Here is a 21594-nt window from a genome sequence, read left to right as displayed (position 1 = left end):
ACTCTAGAGTCAATTTATTTGCCCATAGTCCTCAAAAGCATAAACCCTAACAGTCCAATTACTTCAATTTAATTCAACACTTCCCTCCTGGCAGCATCTAATTTATTCTAGTTGATTAGACATCTACTACTGTCAAAAAATCCAACTGCAGCAACATAGGAAATTTTACTTTCTTTTTTATGAAATTGGTGGGGGGAGGGCATTAGAGGACAGTTAGGAGTAAGCCCCCTGCAAATTTGGTGAAATTTGGTCAAAAAATTACACCCCCACCAGGCCACCAGACAGCCCTGAATTGAGTTTCCCATCGGAAATAATGGCTAAATTTTACCAAATTTGCTTTGTATTACTAAACAGGAGAATTAATTCAGTATTTGAGGAGGATGCCATTTTTTTTTAGTTCAGTATTACCCAACCAAAACAACCAAATTCTTTTCCTGTACACACTCCTATCCAAAACCTCCCAAGGAAGTCTGCTCCACTGAGGAACCGCTGTCAGGAAATTCTTCCTAACAGTTAGCTGAAAACCCTCTTGCTTTAATTTTAACCTGTTGTTTCTGGTTCAAACCTCTAGCACAATAGAAAACAACTGTGCTCCGTCCTCTATGTGACTGTGATAACTCTTCAAATACTTAAAGAGGGCTATCATATCACCTCTCAGTCACCTCCTCTCCAGGCTAAACATACCCACATCCTGGCTAAACCTTTCTTTGTACAACTTGGTCTCCAGACCCTTCATCATCTCTGTTGCCTTCCTTTGGACACATTCTAGCTTGTCAACATCTCTCTTAAACTGTGGTTCCCCAAACTGAACACAGTACTACTCCAAGTGAGGTCTAACCAGAACAGAGTAAAGCTTTGCATGAGCTGGACACTACACTTCTGTGGATACAGACTAAAATCGCATTTGCCTTTTTAGTTACCGCATCCCATGCTGACTCTTGTTCAGTGTATGATCTATTAAGATGCCTAGATCCTTCACTCGCAGGTGAAGATGATGCTACTTCAAAGTGCATCTCCAAACATACAGGAAAGGAAAGTGACAGAAGATGTGGTGGGGGTGAAGTTAGAAAGATCTTGCTGGCAGCAAGCTAGCAGTAACTGAGGTCCATCTGGACCATCTTGCTTCAAGTATTGGAAGGAAAACATGAGCAGGGCCAGAAACATGGGCTCTTTGGGTAGGAAGCCTAATCCATCAGGACAAGCCCAAGATCTTCCTGCGTACATTGTATTTTGGTACCTTTGTCAGCTGCTTTGGGGGTTCCCTTAGGGAGCAACATAAATGCTATAAAGTAAATAAATTAGTGGTGTTGTGCTGATTTTTTGTTGTTTAAAAATAGGAATTCTATCTCTGCATTATAATGTTGAGGCTTATGTACTACTTCTAAATGCTGATAAAAACTTTATTACAACAAGAACGGGACCCGCAAGGACTTGTAGGGGGCATCTCATTTTCCCTTCTCCCATCATGCCCTCTTTTCCTTCCCTGCTCCCCATAGCTTGCCCCCCTTTTCCTGTTCCACCTTTGTCTGCCCCCTGTCTTCACCCCCGCCCAAGCAGCTTCTCACCTATGGCCCGGTTGCATGGTGCTGGCTGAGCTGGGCCCAGTTGTATGTTGGGGAACTTGCAATGGGTACTTCTCTTTTCCCTGTATCCCATTCCCCACTGTATTTCCTCATTCCCTCCCTCTGGAAGCCTCCATTATGCTGACCTTTCCGTAAGTCCTCTTTCAAACACACTTACTTTCACCTATATTTAATTTACTTTATTTATATACTGCCTTTCTCCACAATGAAGACCCAAAGCAACTTACATTTTTCTCCTTGCCTCCATATTATCCTCACAACAACCCGGAGAAGTAAGCAAACCTGGGTCTCCCAGATCCTACTCTGAAACTCTAGGCACTACACTACATTGGCTTTGGGTGTATGTGGGGGGATGCTGTTAAACAGTAGCAAGCAGCCAGGCCTTGGTGAGTCAGGCAAGTTTAGAGGTATCAAGTTTCCTGGTGGCTGCTTCTGAGCCTGGCCCCAATGAGTCCTCCCTCAAAGCCAAAACAATCATGGAAAGGGCCCTGTTCTCCCCCCTCCCCGCCTTTTCCTGACAGAAAACAAGCTTAGAATACTGGCTGAACTAGCAACTGCCACTGAATCTGGTTAAAGCTACAGGTGCTCCTTTTATTATTGGGGGGGGGGGTGTTATTTCAGATTTTTCTGCAAATCTGGGATTTTTCCCGATGTGTCTGTTCTTGGCTCTAATCTAGAGATTTAAGTAGCCACAGGTGAGAGCCACCTGGCTATTAGTATGTAAGTTTTTCAATTTTAAAAAATATTTGCTCAAATAGCAGAATACTTAGGTTGGGGCTTGACAAATCACAGGCATCAGACCACTATGTTGTCTAGGAACTTCAGTGTGGTGACCAGTATATCTGAGCCCACTCCCAGGAATTGGCCTGACATAAAATGTTTTGGCTTGACAGAAATTACTGCCTCCTGGGAGAGATCAAGGCTCCCAACACATCCAGGACTCCAGCAGCAAGTGGCAGAGATGCTGCAGTTGCTATGGCAACTGCTGTGTTTTGGCTTCAGCTGGGAGGCAGTTGGTTGGATCCAGTCAGCTTTTTTCATAAACTAGCTCAGTTCCCTTTCTTACAGTAATATATGGCTTTTCTCTATGAAGGTCCCATGACCCTCACTATAGCCTTTGGGTAGTTAAAGTGGACACATTCCTCCGTTTTTCATTAAAGTTAACTGGATTCATCTCAGTGATTTTCTCCTCTGAATCAGAGCATTGGACTCAAGACAGGAAAGGATGACTGATGAAGAGTGACTCCTGGTGAAAACAGTGGTAGCTAGATCTAGAGCTGTTCCATGATGGACACAGACACCTTTGTTACTGGTTAGCGTGAGAGTATCAGCTTCCCTATCACATTTAAGAGTGACTGAGCTACTCTTAAATGCTTTATGAAAACTAAAATTCTGCAGAAGTGTAGCCAAGAAATATTGACTGCTAAAAAGGTTGAAAAGCATACATGTTTCATATAGCTACTACAGTTCAGAATATGAAGCTTACTTTATAGTAAGAGACTAACACTCCAATACAGGGACATTTTTAGTAAAAATGTTATAAGCACTTTTGTCTCTTGTTTTCCCACACGTTAGATGTTGGGTAAAGGCAGCAAAGAAGGAGAAATCTTCCTCCTAGTGTCAGTGATAAAGGTGGAGGGGAGGAATCAAAGGAGACTACAGAAGATGTTCTGGCTTTCCTTCCTTACTTCTCTGGTATAGGCTACTGACTTATCTTCTATAAATTTGTCTATTCCCCTTAGAGCCAACTACTTTGGTGGTCATCACTACACTTTGTGAAAGTGAACTCCAAATGTTAGTTTAGTTGAATATATTGTCTTTAATATGCACACTAAAATTATCATCAGATGTAGGAATGTGAAGGCCTGGCAAAAAAACCCAGAAAAATCTGCAAAATCTTTCCTCCAATTCTGGCCCCCACCCTGGACTTTTCAATTTTTCCAATTAAGCTCTGAAAAAAAATTGAAGTATTTTCTCTCTTTTAGAATTAGTAAAACACCCTAAGATAGCATAGGGTGTAGCAGTTTGTAACTTTCTCCTGTTTGGTTGCCTTGCTCACTGCTGCTGTACATTTTCTTTGAGGGCTGAGGGAAACCAGGAAATGGCCCCTCATTCTCTGTGCCTGAGACACTGAAAGATCTTCTGCTTATGACCTGGGCCATGTAAGATTGTGAGGGTGGCACTTCAAAATAACTGTCAATAAATAGATCCCTGCTTGCCTGATCAGGAAAATCAGATGGGCTATCTACAAAGAGTCTAAAATCTATATAAAATCTAAATAAAACAGGGATCCAACACTAAATCAACTGTTTACCATCTCTAAGTAAATGGAGGTTGATAACATTAGGGATCAAATGAATGGGCTGGCACAGTCAAATAACCACCTATTTGTATACAGTCAAGTATTCCAAAAATGTCACTATGTAGCAGGTGGCAGCTTACCTTTTTAATTATAGTGACATTTGTTAGCAAAGGCAGGAATGAGTGCTGCTTGGCCCCTAAGCCCTGCACCAACCAGGGGCAAACGCAGAAGCAAAACTTCTCCAACCCACCACCTGCTCTATCAGCAGGCATCTTCAAACAGAAATATAAGCATTCAAAGGCAAAGATGCCTTATGACTCCATCCTACTCACTCCCTTTACATGATCTGGCCATCTGTTCCATAAAGCTCTGATGAAGCACTGGCTAACATGAACCCTGACTGGAAAATTGGCCTATTATAAACTTAACTGCCTTGTAAAAATTGCCTTTTCTTAAATCACTACTGTTTTAACTTAAAAAATTTTTTTTAATCCAACCCACCATGGTATTCCAGCATAAAAGTCAAATAAACTGCTCAGTGAATCTTTCATATTTAGAATATACCTTATCTAACATTGTAATAATTCATTTAATTTTTACATAGTTTCATAGTATTTGTTTTTGCATTTGGCATAAATATCATGCTCCGGTGATACACAAGTATATTTGTTTACTATTCTAAAAAAAGTCAATACTCTAAATATACTTGACTAATCAACTGAACAACTATCCTATGCAACAGGTCCATGAGTCAGAGCTAGTCACAGGAATTATAAAACACTTTCAATCCATGATGTTTGGATGGGCTCCGATCCACATTACCAGCCAGACTAGTAAGGAAGAACCAGAATAGAGGCAGACACTGCGGTAGGAGAAGACAGTACCAAACAAAAACAACCTGGATTGCAAACATCAACAGCCCAAGTATTCCTAGAACTCAACACCTGACACAAAGCCTGCCCATTGCCACAGATTAATCCATTACTAGGCTGAAGTTTTGCTAAAGAACAGCAGACAGGGCCAAAACACTGGCTACTACATCAAACTGACTAACATGAAGACTGCATTTTCAGGAAAATTTATTTTAACAAAAAAAAGGAGGGAGGGCATACCGAGGAGCTAGAAATATTTCTCCCAGTAAATAGGAGACATAAGGATGCATAATAAAAAAACCCAACTGGAATCTCACCTAGTAAAGTCAAGCCTATTTATCCACAGGAAGCAGAGATAGTTCTCATATCCCGCCCCCCACAAAGGCTAACAGAATTTCTTGTCCCAACAGCTATAATTTACTTCATCAGTGTTCGATCAAATCAGTTATTTTTGCAGTATGTTTCATCCAACTCCAAGACTGAACTGACTTGCTACTTTTTACAGTACTACTCTTACACTCATTTGCTAACTCAGCATTTCCAACCATATTAGACTTTCTCTTTCAGTTTCAAAAGGCACAATAAGCAATATAAATGTAACCACGGCAACATCTTTTCTGGGACAGAAAACTTAACACCAGCACATTTCTGGGTGGCTGTCATTTGACCAGTACACTAAAGCAGGCTAGATAAATTAGATGACCAAAAATAAAAAAAATCTTCTTTGTATGATATACTTCATTTTCAAAATAGTTGTAAATACAGCCTCATTAAAATAAAGTTTACACTTACTGGGCTGGATTCCAAGCACCGCCCAGCAAAAGGCTCTGGAAGAAGCCCAACTGAGCACCAAAAAAAGAAGTGGGAGATCTACACAGAGAAGACCTTGTGCAATACAGGAACATGAAGGAAGCAAGCATATCATCCCCTTTGCCTGACTTGCCAACCATGCATCTGGCACTGGGAGAAGGACCTGCACTAGCAAAAGATTGCTGGCAAGAGGCAGGAGGGATGATTTTCCCTTTTCAGTGCAGCTGCCTATATTGTGTTCTCCTGTCCACATGGGTCCCCCAGCATTGCTTTTTTTGGTTCTCAGGGGATGTTTCTGCGGGAGGAGAGGATATTCCTTTCATTGGTGGTGAATCCAAATCATCATCCAATGAACCCATGATCACCTAATCAAAGTTACAACCCAGAATTAGTGCAAGTGTTACACGACCCCTTTCTTTCTCTTGGGTAGATTTGGTCTTTAAGCCTTTTATTCTTGCCCTCTCTTGGTAGATTGCTGCCACCAGGAATTAAATTCCAGAATAACTTAAATTTCTCCTTTCAGTAACGTGCCCAAGGGTCAGGCTTTTTGTGGTACTATGTGGCCCTGAGGAAAGGAATGGGATATAGGAATGACAGATACTCTGGGATATTAAAAAAAGTAAACTTATTTTTATAAGAAGCGTTTCAGTTTCATATTATTTCTAAAACCTGATGGTTTCAAAAGAGTATTTCTTGAGTCTTAAAGTTACTTTACTTAAACCCAGTCACATAGATCTTCTCTCAGGTTTCACACACAGTTTGCCGCTTTTGATATTAATTTCTCTCTCAATTACAAAGTAAGACCTTTCAATAACTATGGTTGTCAGTTCTGGAAAGTGAATTCACTAGTCTGTAAGTAAATGGTTTCCCTTTGTGCCCTTATATATGTACATACAGAAACAGAAATACATGTTTTCTTTTCTTTCCCCCAATGTAAGTTGTTCTGCATCTGAAATTAACTTCCAGCTAGCATCCCAATGTAGTTAAGATTCACAATAAAAACAGTAAGTTATTCAGTATATGAGTAATTTTCTAATGTAGAAAAAAAGACAAACGTCTAAAACTATAATTCAAGTGCCCCCTCCTAGGCTGTTTAAGGGTTAACATGACAATGTTTAAAGATTACTAGCCAGCATACAGTACAACTTTAGTTTAGGAAGTCTGAAATAAGTAAGAAACTTGATCTGAATCAATGACAAATCAGACTTTTATGGCAAATCTAAAATCACTGATCATTTTGATTTGTGTTTATCTTACGCTGATGTCAAGGCAGATTTCCAGAAAAAGTTTCAACCAGCACATCATTTTTTCACCACTACATAATAGCAAATAAGGTGGAAGCAGCACTGCTTACTGGACAGCAATTTTGCAGCACACATGTAAGTAAGTACACACAACCTGGTGTTCCTCAGTAAGAGACAAGTGAAGATGTTGCCCAGGAAGCAAACTTCAACATTCTGCCATTCAAACCAATAACAAGATGCTAATTAAGCACTGACTGTATATAACTTCTCATTTACTACTTAGAGGAGCATATTCCTTAAGATTCTGCTCCAATTAACTGTCCACTCAAGCATTAGCAGCAGAGATAACTACACAACACCAGCATGTTTTGGTTATACGATTCATTTGAGAAGAGATCAAATTCTAGTGAGTGTTCAAATTTTTATTTTTAAAATTCTACTGCATTATGAATCCAAGTTCTTCTTCCCCTACTGAGGGGAGGGGAAGGGGAAAGGCGAGGCAGCATCCAAATACCCTGTGTGTACAAAGTAAGAGGAACACATTTTCTTTTTGGCACAACATCTTGTGGCTCATAGGGTATCATTCAAGTTGCCGCTGAACAGTCAGATACCACTGCAAGGGAGAGCTGAGAAGGAACCATGAGCTAGGTAAACACAGTCTGGGTTGAATCCCAATTTAGGTTTTTTAAAGATGTTTAAATTTAAAAGTAGTGGCTCACCTGTTTTCCCCCTGAATTACCTATATCCATAGTATTAAGGTATTTTTAAATGCACTCTTACCTCATCCCAAAAACTGACCACAACCCTGTACCACTCCAAAGTTGTCAGCCTGTATTCAACCACATTACTAAAACTTAAAAGCCACTGCAATCTTCCTAAGAGGGGGAAGACATTTCTGCCAATTCCCTACTCTCATATGCTCTTCCCAAGGGTCTACTGACACCACAGGAACAACGTTTGAAGAGAGCTGCAAGGGGGAGTGGTGGTGAAAATCACTGCCCCCTCATAAGGAAGCAGAGGCCCTTAAGTTCTCTTCACTCTGTGGTTGGACACAGACCACTAATATAATCCCCTAATATAATAAATATAACTATTCAGCATCAGCAGTAACAGAATTGGTTGGAATACATTATATAGAGCGATTCTCAAGAATTTAATGTAACCATTTCTAAAAAATAAAGTTGTGTCTAGTTGCCACTATCCTTCAGAAGGAGAAATCAATAAAATAAGCAAAGCTAGAAAACAACTGTGGTGAATACCAATGAAAAAGGAGTAAGAAAAATGATGCCATAACCAAAGTTCAAACCAAGTGTCTGGATAAGCCTATTCCTGACCCTGCTTGATAGAAAGCAACCATACAGCAACTGATTCACTGCTATGAATTGTTTCAAAGTTGCTGGTTTCCAATTTGCAGAGAACGAGGCTGGAGAAAAATAAAATTTGACATGATTTCAGAACCACAGTTACTGTCAGAAAAGCATTTATCAAACTATTTTCTATACATGGAGAAAGGAAAAGAAAGAAATTGACTATTTTCTAGAACAATGTTATATATTGGAAATGTTTGACAAACCAGTTCCATATTTACTGAGAGATGCCAGCTAAGTAAATGAATTATAAGCTACTAACAAAAGATACCCAGAACTTAATGTGTTTACTCTAGGGAAAAAATATACAGGAATTACTTCATAAAGTATTCCCCCACCCCCAGGAGGAAAAAAAGGAAGGGGGAAACTGTTTCCCCCGTATGGCATCAAAACATCCCGAAATTTTACATCTCTAATGGAAATTCCACTTGTCCAAAAGTCAAGCCTTTGTTAGTACTGCTACCACAAAGAATCTATTTGAACATAACTGACAAAGGTGAAGGAGAGGTAAATCCAACCGATTCTGCTAGTAAGTCATGATAATTAACTGTGGAAAAGATAACTGTCCCTCTTATTATTACCAAGATGCAAACATTCACGATAGTTAGCCAGTACCAGAAGTTTACATTCTCCAATACTTTTGCCTACTTCAACAAAAATAAGCACTTGTTCAGAGTTAACCCACTCTTAACCAAGAAAGCGTCAAAGTATTTTTCAAAATGAAATTGTATACTAGAGTCATCTCAACTTTTGCAGAAAAATATGACCTGTAAATTTCTCCAGAATGTTTCCCAATACCCTAAATACAGTATGATCTGATTTAGTATATTTATTTCAACTTATATTTATTAAACAATTGTTATATAGAGCTTGTGAATTTTATGTCCCAGTAGCAATAAATACTTTCAACTGCCAAGTTTGCTAATAAATTATTAGGTAATGTCACCCATTCACTGTTATTAATTTTATGAAACAATGAAAATTTTCCAAGGAAAAAACAAAGTACTAGAAACTTTTGCAGAAAGTTTTTCATCCCACATCTCTAACGATGGCCCAAAAATGCCACTGCAGAACTGATATTACCCCTAGAATGTGTCTGGAATACAAGCATGTAAAAGAACCAATTCACCAAGAGCTCACAAAATTCAAGTTCTGCCATACTAATAATTTCACACCTTGAAATACAAATTCAATACAACTACCTGCAATATAATCAGAAACACAAAATTCTTGACATCTCAAATATTTAATTGCTTACTTAATTTTAAAAAGGAGCATTTGAGACAACTATTGAATGATTTATCTTGCCTGTGGTCTTAAGTTTTTCAAAAATGTTCAGGTTTTATGCTTTAAATATACTCTGAGCCAGAAAACTACTAGAAAGCAGACAAGAGAGCTCCTGCACAGATTGGCAAGTGGAAGACCTATCCTCACAGTCTATGAGGCTTCTGCATGCTGTTACTTTGCCCAATATGCCAATAATATTTCTGCATTAAGCTACGCAATCTGCCAGTTCTGGGACACAATTATGTAGTCATAGTTAAACAAAAAGAGAGCATAACGCAAAGCCTTAAATAGCAGCACAAGGCAGAGAACCAATTACATGAAGATTGGTTTCTTCTATACAGACTGCAATTGTCTACAGTCCAATTCATAAGCAAAAGAAGCTACAAAGGCAGCTGCCACTCGGCCCCATACAGAGAACATCACTCAAAGGAATGGTGCACTGACATACCAGAAAACACTTGGCAGCTGTGTAAACAAGCATTTCTATCATTATTCAGTAGTAATGGGAGCACGTTTCATCAACTCAATTAAACTACAATAAAAATTGATGCTAAGTTAGATGCTATATTCAGTCATTTTTGTAAATACTTGCTAAAAACAAAAGTATTTTGAATCATGTTTATTAAAGAACAAGCTTTAAACATTGTTGGCATTACCTATCCCACTAGAAAGGGGACTTTCAGACAGGAGGTATACGAAGGACATCATGAACAATGGCAGTAACTAGAAATGTAAGTCCTCCTGTCCCCTCATAAATGACTGAAATTCAATTTAAATTTCAAATTAATGTTTGACTTCTTTGCATTTTTAAAATTGTACCATGTTAATTTCATGTGCTCTATAAATCTCAGAACATTTTCAAAAAGACAAAAATAGGAGAACTGCATGATTACTTAACTTTATTTACTGTATTTATACCCTGCCTTTTCCCCCAATGGGGACCCAGAGCAGTTTACATCATTCTCCTTGCCTCCATTTTATCCTCACAACAACCCAGTTAAGTAGGTTAGGCTGAGAGGAAGTGAGTGGCCCAGGGTCACCCAGCAAGCTTTCATGCTAGACTGGAGATTGGAACCTCGGTCTCCCAGGTTCTCATCTGACATTACCATACCACACTAGCTCCAAGCAAAAAACCTCAAAGCACTGTTCAGATGGCTTAAATGTTACATTCAAACAAATTTAAGGTTTAACTCGGAAGTTGTTTTTCTTAGGATAATTATAAATATACAGGTTAGTTTTTTTTTAATGTATGCAGCAGTATAAGCAAAAATGTAAGGGACTGAAAACTATATATATTAATTTTAGCTCAAAGAGCTGTGTAAGAAAAGCCATTGAGTCAGCAGTTTAACTTTCACTTAGGACAACTTCAATTTCACTGTTGCTAGAAATGCTGCCTCTACTTGTTAGTTTCAGTTCAGATGAAGCAAATCAATTTCAAACTACCTGAGATTCTCTCCCACTAAAGAATGCGTCTACCCACAACAAACCTAAAGGAAACTTACTTCTTGTCTCCTAAGTCTGCTGATGTAAGAGTAATCTTAATAAATTTGAAAATGCCCAAAGTGGTATTCTACTCACTAATCAAGTTACCTGTTAATTTTATAAGATAATCTATTTTTAGAAAAGGAAAAGTTTCCAACCCACATTAGTGGTAACAGGGCAAGCAGCCCTTCCTACTAAACATAAATAAATAAAAATTAGTGGAAGCCTTCAGTAACTAGTTTAGGCCTAAGAAAATCAGGTCATTTGTTAAAACATTTGCAAGATTGTCACAAATATTTTGAAGAACTACGTTTCAGATTCACAGTTTAAGAACTAAACTTAGAGAGGTTAATTTTTCTTCTCCAATAATGGACTATATTATATGCCTTTGACTAAGGATGAGAAGAATGTAATACACTCTTACCTATACTGAAATAAGTTTACAGTTTCAAAAGCTTTATTCTAAACTGTACAGTAAGAGCAAAGAACCATTAGGAAAAGGCTTGGATCTTTGATCTTCCATGTTTAAATACTACTCAGCTGAACCTTTGTATATGGATGAAACTACGGTTGTGATTATAAAAGCACTGGCAAATTTCTGGGACCAGATGGGTTCTCTACTGAATGGTATAAAACCTTTTCAGATATTTTAATTCAAAAATTGTATCAACTGTATAATGAGATTTTTGAATTCCATTTACTGTTAACCTCACTGCAGGATGCTTATATTACTGGGATTTCAAAAGCCTGGCAAAGACTATATTCAGCGTTAGGGCTGTGCACGGGTGGAGAGATTCGGTATTCCCGCTTCGGGAATACCCCCAAATCCAAAGCGGCAAGCTCAACTGAGGTCTAAATATGATTGGCCAACCTTTGCTAAATGGCAATATTTACAACTGCAACATTTGTTGGTGTTCAAATATGGCCAAACATCTTGTGATATGATTTCATCCCGCTGGACCAAGTCTGACTTTACCAAAAGACTTTTTAAAACTGAGTACTTAATGTGCCAAATACAAATGACAATTCCCTGTTTAGTATATTGCCTACAGACGACCAAGCTATGTATATTGTCTACAGACGACCAAGCTATGCTAATGTTACACAATCTCTCTTTCTACTGATATAAAGGAGTGTACTTGCCCATCAGCCATTGTGCTTTTCTCAACTGAGGTCTAAACATGATTGGCCAACCTTTGCTGAATGGCAATATTTACAACTGCAACATTTGTTGGTGTTCAAATATGGCCCAGCATCTTTGAGTGCTTCAGAATCTCCCCACTTTTGGAAACTCTCACTGAATCAACACAGAAAATGAAACCTACGGTATTTGTCTATAAATATTTGAACTTGGTCAATAAATATGATATAGTCTCAGAGATCAATGGAATAGTGAGCTAGATCATTCAATTCCGCCAAAGCGATGGGATAAGGCTTTAAGCCTCATATTTGCTGTTGCTGCAATGGGTCTTAAATTGTGACTTATTCAGCAAAAAATTATGTTTTAAGTACAATGTCTAATTGCTAACAGTGTGAATTATAAGATGCATCTCTTCAGCATACACTTTGAACATGTCTAGTCATTCAGTCCTTTCGGGAGAAAGGCATTAGCCATACTAATTTTGTATTAGAATACTCGTTTACTTTTGAGGATGCCTGTCTTTTGGAACCTAACTGATGATCAATAGAAATTGACCCTCTATGCTCTTACAGTCACTAAAAGACATAATACAAAACTGGAAAGACAGGGACCAACATCCTGTAACTCACTGTATTGAGGACCTTATAAATTTATCAACATTTGAACATATGGAATATGGACTTATTTTTAGATTATTTGGAAACTTTTATAGAAGCATATGTATAAATTTGCCAACAGTGTTTTTGTTACCAGCATTGTTTTTTGTTTCTTTTGTTTTGGACCAATTAATAAAAATGTTTAAAAAATTAAAAAATGGACTAAAAAGCATTACTGCTGAAAATATACAATTGGAAACAGAAGCATGTCAAAATAATGAAATAACATTGCAGATAAATTTGTAGCATTCTTACTACATTAAACTTTCAACAATACTGAGACAGATATTAAGTCATCAAAACAAGAACAATTTATGTTCTGAAGTACTATAATCTCTTATCTCTGGATTTTTTTTACCAGAATTCAGGCCTTGCTGCATGCCTTTTATTTGATGCTCAAACAATTTACATCATAACACTGAAAATATTTTACTCAAAACAACTGTAATAGTATTATAATCACCAATATGCCAAAACTATTTACAAAAAAAAAAACCCTATTCAGATTGCAACCACAAAATCCAATGTCATCTTGTGATATGATTTCATCCCGCTGGACCAAGTCTGACTTTACCAAAAGACTTTTTAAAATTGAGTACTTAATGTGCCAAATACAAATGACAATTCCGTTTAGTTTGGGGACTGTATATTGCCTACAGACGACCAAGCTATGCTCATGTTACACAACCTTTCTATTGATATAAAGGAGTGTACTTGCCCATCAGCCATTGTGCTTTACTGCATTTCCCTGCACAGCATTGGAGCTGATGCATCTAGAGTTTTTCCACACTTCCTTCCTCTGTCTCATTACTCTGAGTGTATAGGAGCTGTTGTAGTGCTGCATTTTCCTGGATTACTGTACAATGCAAGGAGCCTGGCAACACACAGGAGGAACCTACACTGTAGTTTCTTCTTACATTAATATTAATACAGTTTCCCCAAGCTTTGACATTAACATGGAGTTCATACCATGTTGTCTTCATATTAACTTGGTGACAAAAGGAGAAGGGTGATGTCGCCACTTCCTAACTCAAAAAACCATGTAAGAATTCTGCCTACAATGTCTTTTTTATAACCCTGGCAGAAAAAGTGAGAGACCCACAAATACAGAATACCCACACTGGTTATCAGGAAAACATGGCAGGTTGCCAACTGCTGCATGAGCTTGTTCTTCCCTCTGGAAGAATGGGCACACATAAAAGGCACAGAATAGATACAGAGGCTAGGCAGCAACTGAAACAGAGAATGATCAAGACTAGGGCTATGCTATTCGGGTTTCGCTTTGGGTAAAGATACCCAAAGTGGACCCGATTTGGGAGTATTCTAAAGCGGGAATACCGAATCTCCCCACCCATGCACAGCCCTAGTCAAGACCAATCCAGAAGTTCCACCAAAATCAATGTCTTTTCTTTAAACTAAGCATGTGTAGTTCTGAAACAGTAAAGGAAAGCTGGCAAGTTTTACCAGGTACCTGCTAGCTTCAGAAACATAATTAAAAGAATGCACCTATACAAGTTTCACTCCTTAAAATTATGGCTACATCAAAGCTAGAAGAGGTAATGCTGTGCCACTAAAAGGATCCTTTCAAACTACCTTAACTTTGTAGCAATTGCTGGTTAACATATCTACCACAAAGCTATCTTGTTTAAAGACACAGAATATCATCAAAGCCTAGAGATCTAGAGTAGTGTGGCTTCAGTTTATTGACATTTTTTAATATGAGAATCCCCGTGATCCACTGACACCTTTTAAGTCCAGCTAATATGTATGCTCTCTGCAACTTTAAATAGTTAAGGCATAGCAATTATCTATCTAAGAGCATACCAGTAGACTGGATTTCATTAGGATGCATTAGATGATCCGCCAGAAATAGGCCAGTGGTCCACCTTTTGCCCACTTATCAAAAAGGCACATTTAAACCTTTCAAGCAACTATTCCTCAAATGTTTTCACACAATATTCACTAATTAATTTCACAAAAGGTAAATTTGTAATCATAATTAAAATAAATGAACCAAATATGCAGAAATGTAATAGCACAGAATCAAGCATCATACTTTATCTCCATTTAATTATCTTTATTTATATCCTGCCTTTCACCACAATGAAGACCTAAAGCAGCTTATATAGTTCTCCTTTTCTCCATGGGAAGTGGTATTTTACAAGACAAGTCAAAATTCAGTCTCTCTCAACCAGGATTCTATAAGACATCATCATGGGTTCCGTGGGATATCGTGGAATAAACAAAAAAAAAATGAAATACCACAAAAAAAATCAAAAGTACAAGCCCAAATTTCACTCTTAAAGTAAACCTTTTATTTACTTTAGATATGAATTTTATTTTGATGCTTAAATAAACCATTTTGATTTGATATTCTGGTATTTGAAAAAAAGGAAAGATGCTTCACTTTTTTTCTTACAATACAAGCTTACTTATATGGAGTATAGCAGCTCTTTACGAATAAATTTTCGTAACAATTTAGCAGTAACTGAATTGCACTCTCGACCATAAACTTCGTCTGACCGGTTTCCTCAGAACTTAAATGAATTCAGGAGTTCCTCCACTGGAAAAAAAGGTTGAGAAACACTGACTTCCTAATGTGCATGCTATAAAAAGCATCAGATACTAATAGCTATGCATAGAGGCATTCAAGGAGGTCCACTGAAGTTCTTCACAAAAGTGAAAACTTCTTATATGTTGAGTATGTCAATAAAATGTTTTTGTCTAGAAACACACACTGAAGACAATGGAAACAATGGCTTGGATACTACCTAAAATTTTTGAGAACCCGCACATTTCTGCTTGAGAAAAAAGGAAAGGATTAATATTAGAATCAACTGGATTTTTCTTCATTTTCTCAAGTATGTTAACAGATGTCAATACACAGGGCAACAGAGGTAGATGAAAGTTCACTTAGTTCACAATAAAATACAGGGATAGCACTGGATGCTGAACTGTTCAGCACTTAACGTTCAAAACTCAAGAATGCTTTGGCTCCCCATACTGTAGGGAATACTACAGTATTCCCCACTTCCAACCCCACTCTAAGGTAGATCTGTAGAGGCAATGTGGAAGTTGCTCTCCAATGGGAACAACCTCTAGAAACTAGTACTCTTCTTGCGTCAAGGATTTACTGCCCTGGATCCTATTTTCATTAAACACAGATAAAGTGTTTATAAGAGTTAGAGTTATAATGTACTTTTATCATTTGATCATTCGTAATAGCTAACTTGACAGTCCCATGCCACTCATTAGGGCAGATAAGGTCATCCCCAGACAAAGTAAAGTTTTTGTTATACTCAAGGAACTACCCAGGCATTCACAAAAGTTAGCTTGTAATAATCATCCATCCCTCATGCAAAGGCCTGTTAAGGAAAGTGTGCGCTTATTCCCTTCAGAAGCCACGGAATGCTGAGGGCAGCTTAATGTCAGATAAGGAGGGAACAACAGAAGGAAAATTACCTGAACTTACAGTAAGGTGTTCCTTCCTCGTGCCCAATTCCTGCCATCCTCAGTTCGAGATGCTATAAGCTTATAAGGATCTGATGGCTTTGAGCAAACAACAGGAAATGAAAGAAAAGTGCTTCCCCTCCTCCCCAATCTTAGTTGCACAGACTATAGTACTTTAAGGTTTGAATGAGATAGCTCACAGTATCTCAGAACTGGCACTTGAAATGAGGGTTGGTAGATACGTGATGAAAGATGGGCACATTCGTCAAGTCCACTTCCCTCCATGCTGCAAAATGGAAAGCCCTGAACCACATCATGCATATATTGGGCTATGTGAACAGGTTTTTTTTTTCAGAACCCAGGACTATAGAACGACTAACCCATGCGCTGAATTTCTGAGTTCCAGTGCTTGGTGCTCCAGTGCTTGGTGCTCCCAGATCTCAGCAATTTCTCTCCAGTGCCTTAAAAGTGTTTCCCAATCCTCCCAAATTCCATGATTTCTCAAGAGTCTCTAAATTGTATATTCTAATTTTTGTAAGCTGTACCAATTTTAACTTTACACAACAGCTACACTGAAATTAATGAATACAGCTAAAACAATTTGGAATATACCATTTCTTATAACTTTGTTGGACTGGATTATGTGTACAGTGTGACACCATCATGACACCAATCATGACACCAGCAAATGGAAATCTCTACTTAGCTACTACCTCCTTTTTGCACCATGGAAGAATACATTGCTCCCGATTCAGAAACTGGAAGTTTAGCTGACCCCGACATTCCCTCACTTCCGTGTTTGCTTACACAGCCACCTAAAAAATGATTAGCAGTGTCTACTCTGATAGTATAGAAACACTGTTCACTGCAAATTGTACAGGAAGCTCTTAAGAATTTTCTCCCCCATATTCCCCCTCTCCTCGCCCCTCTATACCCCATGTATGACAGTGCTGATAGTTAGTAAAAGAGCAAAATCCAGGTTCCTGATAAAGCAGAAACAGTTATTCTAAAGAACAGCAAACAGAAACCTGCTCACTATTCTACTTTATCAACCAAAGTAGTCTTTTAAAGATGCTACTGAAATTTGAAGTAGGCAGTAGGCAGAAAAGACAGGCCCAAGACCAAGAAACCACAACAGAGCTGAATAAGTTTATTTTAAAGGAAGTTGACCAAAGATTAAAGTTAGAACAGCACCAAAATAAAAACACTTTGCAGTATAATTGTTCTGCACTTTAAAAAAATTAAGCTAGTCTGAAAATATTAGATGTCTCAAACTACACCTTGAGTCTTAAAAATCCAACATTACTAAACTATGACGAGTATTTTTTAAGATTCAAGAGTTTCTACCTGAAATTAACTTCTAAACTAAGTTTATTCAGTACAGCTGCTATATCTACTTCAGTAGAATACAAGAACAGCCAATTTCTTGAAGCAGTAATAAGTTTCAACGTGAACTAAGACAGAAAAGCCACCAGTCGTATGAATTTTGATAAAAATAGTCAAAATAGCAAGGTATTTTAAAGTCTATCACTTTAATGGAAAATAAAATATAATGTACAAGTGGGGACCCACAAGGACTTACCAGGGAGAAGAAATCCCATTCTCCTTTCTACCTGATTCCACTTCCTTTTCACCCCCACCAACACCATATCTTCCTGGTCTTAGCAATCAACTCAAAGTTAGGAGCCAGTTCAAGATGCTACAATTACCCAAAACACCACCTGAATTCTGTTTCTACTCCCAAATGTCTGCACATGTGCTTTTTTTTTTTTTTTTACACCACAAACTCAAGGGGCTTCCCTAGGCCATGGCACACTTGTTTATTCTCTTGGGGCCCAGCCCTTGTCTATGAAGGTTGAACTGAACCATAAATTTCCAAAACAAACTTATAGATTTATCAAATGTAATGAACTTTCACACCTTGTGTTACACCTAACATTATGTTCTAAGGAGCACATACCATAAAATTTACACAGGAAAATAAGGTTAACATTCAAGTTACTAGGATCACACAGCATCCCTTTTTTAGGACTTTCCACAGAATCTCCATTTAACACCTTCTACATAGTATCTGATCCACAAGCAAAGCTCTTCCTCATGGTCAAGCATTCAATACATTTTTACAGCATATAGCAATTTCAGGAACCCCAATTCCAAATTATTCTCCTGTTGTGAAATATTTACATACAACCGCAAGCTCCTCAGCCTAAGAAACACACATGTATTCTTGCCACAAGGTGTTTGAGAAATGCACAGAAAAGGCCCTAGGGAACATACTTGGTATAAGTCTAAATTTTGAAAGGAGGGTTTTTTTAAAAAATGCACAACAAAACAGAGCACTACCTGTGCCATACTATCACTTAGCCGAAACCCTCAACTGGAACAAATCAGTTTGAGGCCCTAGGTACACCTGGGAAGGGAAAAACAACTCAAACCTTATATTTGCTTGGAAGTAAATGCCATTGAAAAGGCAGCTTGCTTTGCACTGATTTTATTTGAATTGTGGAAGCAAGTTGTTTTTACTCTAGACTTGTAGAACCCATTTCCCCTTTAAGAGTTTAATGAACTACTAAAGATCAGAAACACAAACAGGATTATATTGGCAAATATATCACTCTCATCTTAAATTCCTTCTGCATAGTAATTTTGGCTGAATAAAAACAGGTTAGTGATGTTTCAAAACAGTCCATACAACTCTAAATGACAGACTACTAGAAGTGTGGATTATGTCTGACAGGTGATTACTAAAGACCCACTGGTTGACTGAACTAGAGTGGCAGTGACAAGGGCGCCATTCCCAGATGCTAGCTGTTTTTTCTAGCAAAGGTATTAGCATTGAAACACTGCACGGACACTGGGGAAAAGCTCCAACACAACTCAGAATCACCATACAACTGATTTGGTGGAGATGGGAGGAGGACCACCCATAGTCGGCAACACTGAACTGTGTTGGGCTAGGCACACACATGCACGAATGAGAAAGTAACAAGCATGACTTGCACCCATCATCATTTCCCTATCCTGTACAGCCACCAGCAAAGACAAGGCAGAGCTCTGAGACCTTCATAGCATTTGTGGGGCTTGGCTCACTCCAAGCCTGTCGAGTCAAGCACAACTTTTGATTTCTCCCACCCACTCAATTTTTTCTGCTTGCACATCAACAACTTCACAGACACTACATTTTTCAGCTTAGGCCAAAAACTTGCCTGCTCCTGAACTCTAAGGTTTTAGGTGGTATCCTGTTCACTTAGCACTAGAATTACACTGGCATAGCAGCAGGGTTTTCGAGGCACAGGTGAAGCATAGTTATATCCTATGCAAGATACCTCTGCAGCTGCCTTTCGCAGCAGAGTTCTGTCACAAAGCTTCTAGAGAAGGGGATACAATTGCCTGTTACAATATTCAAAATGCAGTCTGGAACACAAAGGCAGGGAATCCTGAAAATAGTTCCACTATTATAATAATCAGCAAATTTACTAGAACTGATAACAAATCAATACAAAAGATATGTTAGGCAAATACAGAATTTATGATAATTTGTGAAGAACTTGATTATACCACAACACATAAAATGCTGGCCTGTAATAGCCCAAGTAAGTAGGGGGACCCTTCAGAAACAATGTATTTCTATCCTGCTATATGCAAGTATCTAAAACTGTATCTCACTCTATTACTTAAGATACCTCTATTTTGTACTATTTGGTATTTCATCAAAAAGCCAGCCTTAACCTATTAAAATTATAATTCAACTTGCACCAAATATTAGTATTGGGTAAACCTGAAGGGTAGGTTTAGGCAAGATAGTAACTTGCCCATAACTATCCAGCAAGCTTCATAGAAGAACTAGTAACAGTTGGGTTGAAAGTCCTGTTCAAGTCCAAATTCTATCCATTACACCCAAATGGATATCAAACCAGCTATCTTCATATGATGAGAGTGCTAAGTACCTGCTCTACATTGAGATGTCTAAGGCTTGACTCCGTACAATCCAGTTTCACTTCATTTCTTTCACTGCACTGTGAAGGAATATACTAGCAGGGAGTAAAAACAGGTTCATTGGAAGAGTTCAAGTCTATGAAGACAGCTGAATTTTAGAGCTGCCAGATTTCCCCAAATACCTCAGTGCGTTAACACCAGTATCCACTTGTAGGATGGCAGCATCTTCTTTGCCTCTAGACTCTCTATATTTTAAAAGTTCTAATTAAATACAAATCTAGTGTGTGTTCACCATCTCACTTAAGTTCATGTGCTAAGTATTTGGGAGTACTTGTTTAACAGTTAAAATGTAACAGTTAACATGTAAGAACCAAAAAGTTAAATTTCTACATGTGGCCAGTAGAAGAATCTAATGGGGGAACTTAAATGTTGAGGCCTCAGACCCATTTCTAATCCTTACTTGTAACATGGGACCCATTTAGTTTTTGTTATACATGTCTTTTTTTAAAAAAATCCTTCTTTTCATATATTCTTCTTTTGTCTCCACCTATCCTATTTTTAAAGTACTTTAAACAACAAGCTTGTAGCCACTTTTAAAATATGCCCCAATACAAAGTGGGTTATACCCAACTGTAAGTAAAATCAACTGCTTAAAATCAAGATGTTCTCCATAATATTCCCCTGCTTGCTTTGTATTCATAAGTTACATATTCAGCCTTAGTCAATTTTGAGGTTTAATGACACAGACAACAATTATGATCACAAGTACCACTGCTACTGGCAGATACCAGAAGTCACTGAAGCCTTCTTCTACAAAAAAAGAAATTCAACTAGAAACTGAACAAGAGTTTAAGAATGTTTTACTGTCTTTTAAACCATACTTTCAAGTTAACCAAAATTTTGTTAGCAGTGTATCAGTAAATGCTTTCCCCCCTAAACTATATAGTTTTTTCAGAAAACAAATTAAAGCACAGGAACCAGAAGCTTGGTTTATACCAGAAGGCATACATTACAGGAAAAATGTTTGCTGAAGTAACTAGTAACTTGAATAATTTACACTGTACGAGTTCTTAAAAAAATGGCAGCAAAACTAAAAATTCTGAAGTATTGCAAATGCAGGGAACTCAGATTTGGCCACGACTGGAAACATTACTCATGAAAATTGTCCCTGCTTCACAGATCTTTCTTTATAGCACATGAATACAAGAATCTATATACTCAATCATACAATGAGCAGTTGGAAAGGGGCATGGTCTCTTCACCTTCTCAATAGTTCAATCTAGACCAATCCAGCAAGGATTACAAAGTGTGCAGCTTCAAGGTACTTTCCTACTCAGAATGCATTCAGCAATGGTATCTATGCACAAAGTCTACATTACATGTGTATTGCAGCAAAGTTTTCAGTGGAGGATAAGAGACTCCACTGAGCTCTATTTTTAGCTATCCAAAAAGAGCTACCAGAAA

General features: G+C 38.0%; 1 protein-coding gene across 2 annotated transcripts in view; it reads right to left on the bottom strand.

Moving 5' to 3' along the window:
• Window positions 1-21594, bottom strand: part of WAC (WW domain containing adaptor with coiled-coil) — a 59882-nt gene that overhangs the window by 35388 nt on the left and 2900 nt on the right. The gene's annotated exons all lie outside the window — the stretch shown is intronic.

Source organism: Eublepharis macularius, chromosome 11, assembly GCF_028583425.1.
Source record: "Eublepharis macularius isolate TG4126 chromosome 11, MPM_Emac_v1.0, whole genome shotgun sequence".
Lineage (NCBI taxonomy): Eukaryota > Metazoa > Chordata > Lepidosauria > Squamata > Eublepharidae > Eublepharis > Eublepharis macularius.
Note: the sequence above shows the minus strand (reverse complement) of the source record. Positions and strands in the feature narration are given on the sequence as shown.